The sequence below is a fragment of the Oncorhynchus keta genome, unplaced genomic scaffold (genome assembly GCF_023373465.1).
Source record: "Oncorhynchus keta strain PuntledgeMale-10-30-2019 unplaced genomic scaffold, Oket_V2 Un_scaffold_21284_pilon_pilon, whole genome shotgun sequence".
NCBI classification, from domain to species: domain Eukaryota; kingdom Metazoa; phylum Chordata; class Actinopteri; order Salmoniformes; family Salmonidae; genus Oncorhynchus; species Oncorhynchus keta.
Genome location: NW_026290861.1, coordinates 276917 through 285693, shown reverse-complemented (window position 1 = coordinate 285693; position 8777 = coordinate 276917). Strand labels below are relative to the sequence as shown.

General features: G+C 45.3%; 1 long non-coding RNA gene across 15 annotated transcripts; it reads right to left on the bottom strand.

The window, feature by feature from the left end:
- Window positions 1-6013: 6013 nt before the first annotated feature.
- Window positions 6014-6664, bottom strand: LOC127928087 (uncharacterized). 15 transcript variants are annotated; one of them, XR_008130334.1, is made up of 3 exons: window positions 6637-6664; window positions 6387-6476; window positions 6014-6316 (listed from the first exon to the last, which is right to left on the bottom strand). It is a non-coding gene; the product is annotated as an uncharacterized LOC127928087 (long non-coding RNA). The 15 variants fall into 15 exon arrangements; XR_008130335.1 differs by having other exon boundaries at window positions 6417-6476; XR_008130345.1 differs by having other exon boundaries at window positions 6014-6286; window positions 6417-6476.
- Between the last annotated feature and the right edge of the window lie 2113 nt (window positions 6665-8777).

The window sequence follows — 8777 nt, the reverse complement described above, 5'->3', positions numbered from 1 at the left end:
AGGTATAGAGGTCCTGGATGGCAGGAAGCTTGGCCCCAGTGATGTACTGGGCCGTACGTACCACCCTCTATAGGGCCTTCCTCTGACACCGCCTGGTATAGAGGTCCTGGATGGCAGGAAGCTTAACCCCAGTGATGTACTGGGCCGTACGTACCACCCTCTATAGGGCCTTCCTCTGACACCACCTGGTATAGAGGTCCTGGATGGCAGGAAGCTTGGCCCCAGTGATGCACTGGGCCGTACACACTACCCTCGGTAGTGCCTTGCGGTCGGAGGCCGAGCAGTTGCCATACCAGGCGGTGATGCAACCAGTCAGGGTGCTCTCGATGGTGCAGCTGTAGAACCTATTGAGGATCTGAGGACCCAAAGACTCCTGAGGGGGGAAAAGGTGTCGTTGTGCCCTCTTCACGACTGTCTTGGTGTGTTTGGACCATGTTAGTTTGTTGGTGATGTGGACACCAATGAACTTGAAACTTTCAAACTGCTCCACTGCAGCCCTGTCGATGTGAATATGGTCGTGTTCAGACCTCCTTTTCCTGTAGTCCTCGATCATCTCCTTTGTCTTGCTGAAGTGGAGGGAGAGGATCTTGTCCGGGCACCGCACTGCGAGGTCTCTGACCTCCTCCCTATAGGGCGGAGGTCATCGTTCATGATGAGACCTACCACTGTTCATGATGAGACCTACCACTGTTCATGATCAGGCCTACCACTGTTGAGTCGTCAGCAAACTAAATGATAGTGTTACCCTCCTGGCCCAGTCTCTCTCCTAGGTGGTGACTATTACCCTCTATTACCCTCCTGCCCCAGTCTCTCTCCTAGGTGGTGACTATTACCCTCTATTACCCTCCTGCCCCAGTCTCTCTCCTAGGTGGTGACTATTACCCTCTATTACCCTCCTGCCCCAGTCTCTCTCCTAGGTGGTGACTATTACCCTCTATTACCCTCCTGCCCCAGTCTCTCTCCTAGGTGGTAACTATTACCCTCTATTACCCTCCTGCCCCAGTCTCTCTCCTAGGTGGTGACTATTACCCTCTATTACCCTCCTGCCCCAGTCTGTCTCCTAGGTGGTGACTATTACCCTCTATTACCCTCCTGCCCCAGTCTCTCTCCTAGGTGGTGACTATTACCCTCTATTACCCTCCTGCCCCAGTCTCTCTCCTAGGTGGTGACTATTACCCTCTATTACCCTCCTGCCCCAGTCTCTCTCCTAGGTGGTGACTATTACCCTCTATTACCCTCCTGCCCCAGTCTCTCTCCTAGGTGGTGACTATTACCCTCTATTACCCTCCTGCCCCAGTCTCTCTCCTAGGTGGTGACTATTACCCTCTATTACCCTCCTGCCCCAGTCTCTCTCCTAGGTGGTGACTATTACCCTCTATTACCCTCCTGCCCCAGTCTCTCTCCTAGGTGGTGACTATTACCCTCTATTACCCTCCTGCCCCAGTCTCTCTCCTAGGTGGTGACTATTACCCTCTATTACCCTCCTGCCCCAGTCTCTCTCCTAGGTGGTGACTATTACCCTCTATTACCCTCCTGCCCCAGTCTCTCTCCTAGGTGGTGACTATTACCCTCTATTACCCTCCTGCCCCAGTCTCTCTCCTAGGTGGTGACTATTACCCTCTATTACCCTCCTGCCCCAGTCTCTCTCCTAGGTGGTGACTATTACCCTCTATTACCCTCCTGCCCCAGTCTCTCTCCTAGGTGGTGACTATTACCCTCCTGCCCCAGTCTCTCTCCTAGGTGGTGACTATTACCCTCTATTACCCTCCTGCCCCAGTCTCTCTCCTAGGTGGTGACTATTACCCTCTATTACCCTCCTGCCCCAGTCTCTCTCCTAGGTGGTGACTATTACCCTCTATTACCCTCCTGCCCCAGTCTCTCTCCTAGGTGGTGACTATTACCCTCCTGCCCCAGTCTCTCTCCTAGGTGGTGACTATTACCCTCTATTACCCTCCTGCCCCAGTCTCTCTCCTAGGTGGTGACTATTACCCTCTATTACCCTCCTGCCCCAGTCTCTCTCCTAGGTGGTGACTATTACCCTCTATTACCCTCCTGCCCCAGTCTCTCTCCTAGGTGGTGACTATTACCCTCTATTACCCTCCTGCCCCAGTCTCTCTCCTAGGTGGTGACTATTACCCTCTATTACCCTCCTGCCCCAGTCTCTCTCCTAGGTGGTGACTATTACCCTCTATTACCCTCCTGCCCCAGTATCTCTCCTAGGTGGTGACTATTACCCTCTATTACCCACCTGCCCCAGTCTCTCTCCTAGGTAGTGACTATTACCCTCTATTACCCTCCTGCTCCAGTCTCTCTCCTAGGTGGTGACTATTACCCTCTATTACCCTCCTGCCCCAGTCTCTCTCCTAGGTGGTGACTATTACCCTCTATTACCCTCCTGCCCCAGTCTCTCTCCTAGGTGGTGACTATTACCCTCTATTACCCTCCTGCCCCAGTCTCTCTCCTAGGTGGTGACTATTACCCTCTATTCCCCTCCTGCCCCAGTCTCTCTCCTAGGTGGTGACTATTACCCTCCTGCCCCAGTCTCTCTCCTAGGTGGTGACTATTACCCTCTATTACATGTATGAAAATAACCAACGCTCTAGGGAGTGTCGTTGCAGACTCCACAATCCCGGTCTTCCCCTTTGTTGACCGACGGGGCTGTGTTCAGAGAGACTCGGTGTGATGCCTGGTTCTTCTACTGTATCGGCAGACGGATGCTGTTCGGCTCGTGCGCTCCCTGGATGTACAGTAAGCCTGTGCGCGAGGGGAGGGCTGTCGGTAGGTCACGTGGTCCTGCCTTTCACCGGGTGCGGCTGAACTCGGGTTTGTGACTCGCGCTGTCAGGCTTTCAGAGCGGAGCTCATCAGGGATAGAACACCTTCCGTTACCGGCCGTATGACGTTGTGGTTCTAAAGTTCCAAACCTCTCTCTTTCTCTGAGACTGCGGTGTGCTTTGAGACAACGTGACTGGTGAGGTTTTTTCCCCCTGTTGGATATCGGGATTTTAACTGGAGCTCACCGACAGCGAGACGAGTGGAGTGGCTGGATAACAGATAACGGATATTACTGGGGAAACAGAGGCACGCAGATGGAATACCACGGTTTGGGGAGTTTACGGTAGTGTTTACGGGAGTGAAGCTCTCCTAGCGGATGGACTCTCCTCTCATCGGCTCTCTCCGGTAACTAACTAACCAAGGACTATAACGTTACTCCGCTCTCTCCTTCTCTCTTTATTTACCCCTCCATCTCTCTCGTTCTCTCTCTCTCTGTCTCTCTCTTCCTGTCTCTCTCTCTCTCTATCTCTCTCTTCCTGTCTCTCTCTCTCTCTCTCTCTCTCTCTCTCTCTCTCTCTCTCTCTCTCTCTCTCTCTCTCTCTCTCTCTCTCTCTCTCTCTCTCTCTCTCTCTCTCTCTGTCTCTCTCTCTCTGTCTCTCTCTGTCTCTCTCTCTGTCTCTCTCTCTCTCTCTCTCTCTCTCTCTCTCTGTCTCTCTCTCTCTCTCTTTCTCTCTCTCTCTCTCTGTCTCTCTCTCTCTGTCTCTCTCTCTCTCTCTCTCTCTCTCTGTCTCTCTCTGTCTCTCTCTCTCTCTCTCTCTCTCTCTCTCTCTCTCTCTCTCTCTCTCTCTCTGTCTCCCTCTGTCTCTCTCTCTCTGTCTCTCTTTCTCTCTCTCTCTGTCTCTCTCTCTCTGTCTCTCTCTCTCTCTGTCTCTCTCTCTCTCTCTCTCTCTCTCTCTCTCTCTCTCTCTCTCTCTCTCTCTCTCTCTCTCTCTCTCTCTCTCTCTCTGTCTCTCTCTCTGTCTCTCTTTCTCTCTCTCTCTCTCTCTCTCTCTCTCTGTCTCTCTCTCTCTCTGTCTCTCTCTCTGTCTCTCTCTGTCTCTCTCTCTCTCTCTCTCTCTCTCTCTTTCTCTCTCTGTCTCTCTCTCTCTGTCTCTCTCTCTGTCTCTCTCTCTCTCTCTCTCTGTCTCTCTCTCTGTCTCTCTCTCTCTCTCTTTCTCTCTCTGTCTCTCTCTTTCTCTCTCTCTCTCTCTCTCTCTCTCTCTCTCTCTCTCTCTCTCTCTCTCTCTCTCTCTTCTCTCTCTCTCTCTCTCTCTCTCTCTCTCTCTCTCTCTCTCTCTCTCTCTCTCTCTGTCTCTCTCTGTCTCTCTCTATCTCTCTCTCTCTCTCCATCTCTATCTCTTTATCTGTATCTCTCCTTCTTTTTAATCTCTCTCTCTCTCTCTCTCTCTCTCTCTCTCTCTCTCTCTCTCTCTCTCTCTCTCTCTCTCTCTCTCTCTCTCTCTCTCTCTCTGTCTCTCTCTCTCTCTCTCTCTCTCTCTCTCTCTCTCTCTCTCTCTCTCTCTCTCTCTCTCTCTCTCTCTCTCTCTCTCTCTCTCTCTCAGTTGAAGTTGGAAGTTTACATACACTTAGGTTGGAGTCATTAAAACTCGTTTTTTCAACCACTCCACAAATCTCTTGTTAACAAACTATAGTTTTGGCAAGTCGGCACATGACAGGAGCAATTTTTCCAACAATTGTTTACAGACAGATTATTCCACGTATAATTCACTGTATCACAATTCCAGTGGTTCAGAAGATTACATACACTAAGTTGACTGTGCCTTTAAACAGCTTGGAATATTCCAGAAAATTATGTCATGGCTGTAGAAGCTTCTGATAGGCTAATTGACATTATTTGAGTCAATTGGAGGTGTACCTGTGGATGTATTTCAAGGCCGACCTTCAAACTCAGTGCCTCTTTGCTTGACATCGTGGGAAAATCAAAATAAATCAGCCAAAACCAAAAACTGTAGACCTCCACAATTCTGGTTAATCCTTGGGAGAAATTTCCAAATGGTACCACGTTCATCTGTACAAACAATAGTACGCAAGTATAAACACCATGGGACCACACAGCCGTCATACCGCTCAGGAAGGAGACACATTCTTTCTCCTAGAGATGAACGTACTTTGGTGCGAAAAGTGCAAATCCAAATCAATCCCAGAACAACAGCAAAGGACCTTGTGAAGATGCTGGAGGAAACAGGTATAAAAAGTATCTATATCCACAGGAAAACGAGTCCTATATCGACGCGCAGCAAGGAAGAAGCCACTGCTCCAGAACAGCCATAAGAAAAAAATGCAGACTACGGTTTGCAACTGCACATGGGGACAAAGATTGTACTTTTTTGGAGAAATGTCCTCCGGTCTGATGAAACAATAATAGAACTGTTTGGCCATAATGACCATCGTTACGTTTGGAGGAAAAAGGGGGAGGGGCTTGCAAGCCAAAGAACACCATCCCAACCGTGAAGCACGGGGGTGGCAGCATCAAGTTGTTGGGGTGGTTTGCTTCACAAAATTGATGGCATCATGAGGGAGGAAAATGTATGTGGATATATTGAAGCAACATCTCAAGACATCAGTCAGGAAGTTAAAGTTTGGTCACAAATGGATATTCCAAATGGACAATGACCCCAAGCATACTTCCAATGTTATGTCAAAATGGCTTAAGGACAACAAAGTCATGGTATTGGAGTGGCCATCACAAAGCCCTGACCTCAATCCTATAGAACATTTGTGGGCAAAACTGAAAAAGTGTTTGTGAGCAAGGAGGACAACAAACCTGTCTCAGTTACACCAGCTCTGTCAGGAGGAATGGGCCAAAATTCACCCAACTTATTGTCGGAAGCTTGTGGAAGGCTACCCGAAACATTTGACCCACGTTAAACAATTTAAAGGCAATGCTACCAAATACTAATTGAGTGTCTGTAAACTTCTGACCCACTGGGAATGTGATGAAAGAAATACAAGCTGCCATAAATCATTCCCTCTACTATTATTCTGACATTTCACATTCTTAAAATAAAGTGGTGATCCTAACTGTCCTGAGACAGGGAATTTTTACTATAATTGATTAAATGATTAGGAATTGTGAAAAACTGAGTTTAAATGTATTTGGCTAAGGTGTATGTAAACTTCTGACTTATTTTCCCTTTTGTACTTTGTAGTTTGTTCTAGAATAATAATAGTCATCTCTTCACCTCTCAGTAGAATAATAGTCATCTCTTCACCTCTCAGTAGAATAATAGTCATCTCTTCACCTCTCAGTAGAATAATAGTCATCTCTTCACCTCTCAGTAGAATAATAGTCATCTCTTCACCTCTCAGTAGAATAATAGTCATCTCTTCACCTCTCAGTAGAATAATAGTCATCTCTTCACCTCTCAGTAGAATAATAGTCATCTCTTCACCTCTCAGTAGAATAATAGTCATCTCTTCACCTCTCAGTAGAATAATAGTCATCTCTTCACCTCTCAGTAGAATAATAGTCATCTCTTCACCTCACCTCTCAGTAGAATAATAGTCATCTCTTCACCTCTCAGTAGAATAATAGTCATCTCTTCACCTCACCTCTCAGTAGAATAATAGTCATCTCTTCACCTCTCAGTAGAGTAATAGTCATCTCTTCACCTCTCAGTAGAATAATAGTCATCTCTTCACCTCTCAGTAGTATAATAGTCATCTCTTCACCTCTCAGTAGAATAATAGTCATCTCTTCACCTCTCAGTAGAATAATAGTCATCTCTTCACCTCTCAGTAGAATAATAGTCATCTCTTCACCTCACCTCTCAGTAGAATAATAGTCATCTCTTCACCTCACCTCTCAGTAGAATAATAGTCATCTCTTCACCTCTCAGTAGAGTAATAGTCATCTCTTCACCTCACCTCTCTTTGTAGAGTAATAGTCATCATCAGTCTACAGTTGTACCTCTTTACCTCACCTCTCTTTGTAGAGTAATAGTCATCATCAGTCTACAGTTGTACCTCTTTACCTCTCCTCTCTTTGTAGAATAATAGTCATCATCAGTCTAAAGTTGTACATCTTTACCTCACCTCTCAGTAGAATAATAGTCATCATCAGTCTACAGTTGTACCTCTTTACCTCACCCCTCTTTGTAGAGTAATAGTCATCATCAGTCTACAGTTGTACCTCTTTACCTCACCTCTCTTTGTAGAGCAATAGTCATCTCTTTACCTCACCTCTCTTTGTAGAGTAATAGTCATCATCAGTCTACAGTTGTACCTCTTTACCTCACCTCTCTTTGTAGAGTAATAGTCATCACCAGTCTACAGTTGTACCTCTTTACCCCACCTCTCTTTGTAGAGTAATAGTCATCATCAGTCTACAGTTGTACCTCTTTACCTCACCTCTCTTTGTAGAGTAATAGTCATTATCAGTCTACAGTTGTACCTCTTTACCTCACCTCTCTTTGTAGAGTAATAGTCATCTCTTTACCTCATCTCTCTTTGTAGAGTAATAGTCATCTCTTTACCTCACCTCTCTTTGTAGAGTAATAGTCATCATCAGTCTACAGTTGTACCTCTTTACCTCACCTCTCTTTGTAGAGTAATAGTCATCATCAGTCTACAGTTGTACCTCTTTACCTCACCTCTCTTTGTAGAGTAATAGTCATCATCAGTCTACAGTTGTACCTCTTTACCTCACCTCTCTTTGTAGAGTAATAGTCATCTCTTTACCTCATCTCTCTTTGTAGAGTAATAGTCATCTCTTTACCTCACCTCTCTTTGTAGAGTAATAGTCATCTCTTTACCTCATCTCTCTTTGTAGAGTAATAGTCATCTCTTTACCTCATCTCTCTTTGTAGAGTAATAGTCATCTCTTTACCTCACCTCTCTTTGTAGAGTAATAGTCATCATCAGTCTACAGTTGTACCTCTTTACCTCACCTCTCTTTGTAGAGTAATAGTCATCATCAGTCTACAGTTGTACCTCTTTACCTCACCTCTCTTTGTAGAGTAATAGTCATCTCTTTACCTCACCTCTCTTTGTAGAATAATAGTCATCATCAGTCTACAGTTGTACCTCTTTACCTCACCTCTCTTTGTAGAGTAATAGTCATCTCTTTACCTCACCTCTCTTTGTAGAATAATAGTCATCATCAGTCTACAGTTGTACCTCTTTACCTCACCTCTCTCAGTGTGGAATATTTCCAGTCTTCAGGTTCATGTGATATACATGTTCATTTGGCATCATTTGTTGCCATGTTTTGTCTTTGGCCCAGTTATGTGTTGTGTGTGTTAGATAATCCATATGGGAAGTCAGTTCAAACCAGACCGTCATCAGTTAGAAGTGGACTGTTAAAGGGCCAGTGCATTCAAAACCGTCATTTTCCTGTGTTTTATGATTCCAACTATGAGGTTGGAATAATAGTTTTTGAAATTGTGATAATTATGATAATGCTCCTTTTTTAGTGTTAATAAGAGCTGTTTTGAAAAGACCTGAAATTTCAGCCGGTTTTGGTGGGATGGAATTCTGGCCTGCCTGATGACATCACCGAGCGATTAATTAGTTAATGGACCAATAAGAAATAGAGTTCCAAACGTCTCTGCCAATAAAGGCCTCCTCATTCCCAGACAGTCCTAGCTAAATTCTTGCCTGAGAAATTGTTATTTTTCTAATAAACCATTTTTGTTTCTTTTTTTATACAATTTTAAATAGAAAACAATCACAGTAAAGTACTTAATTGTTCACCAGAAATGATTTGATGTTAAAAAGATTAGTAAAATGTTTATATTACCAGAATGTGTCTCTAACAGATGTCCATCTACCAGAATGTGTCTCTAACAGATGTCCATCTACCAGAATGTGTCTCTAACAGATGTCCATCTACCAGAATGTGATGTCCATCTACCAGAATGTGTCTCTAACAGATGTCCATCTACCAGAATGTGTCTCTAACAGATGTCCATCTACCAGAATGTGTCTCTAACAGATGTCCAT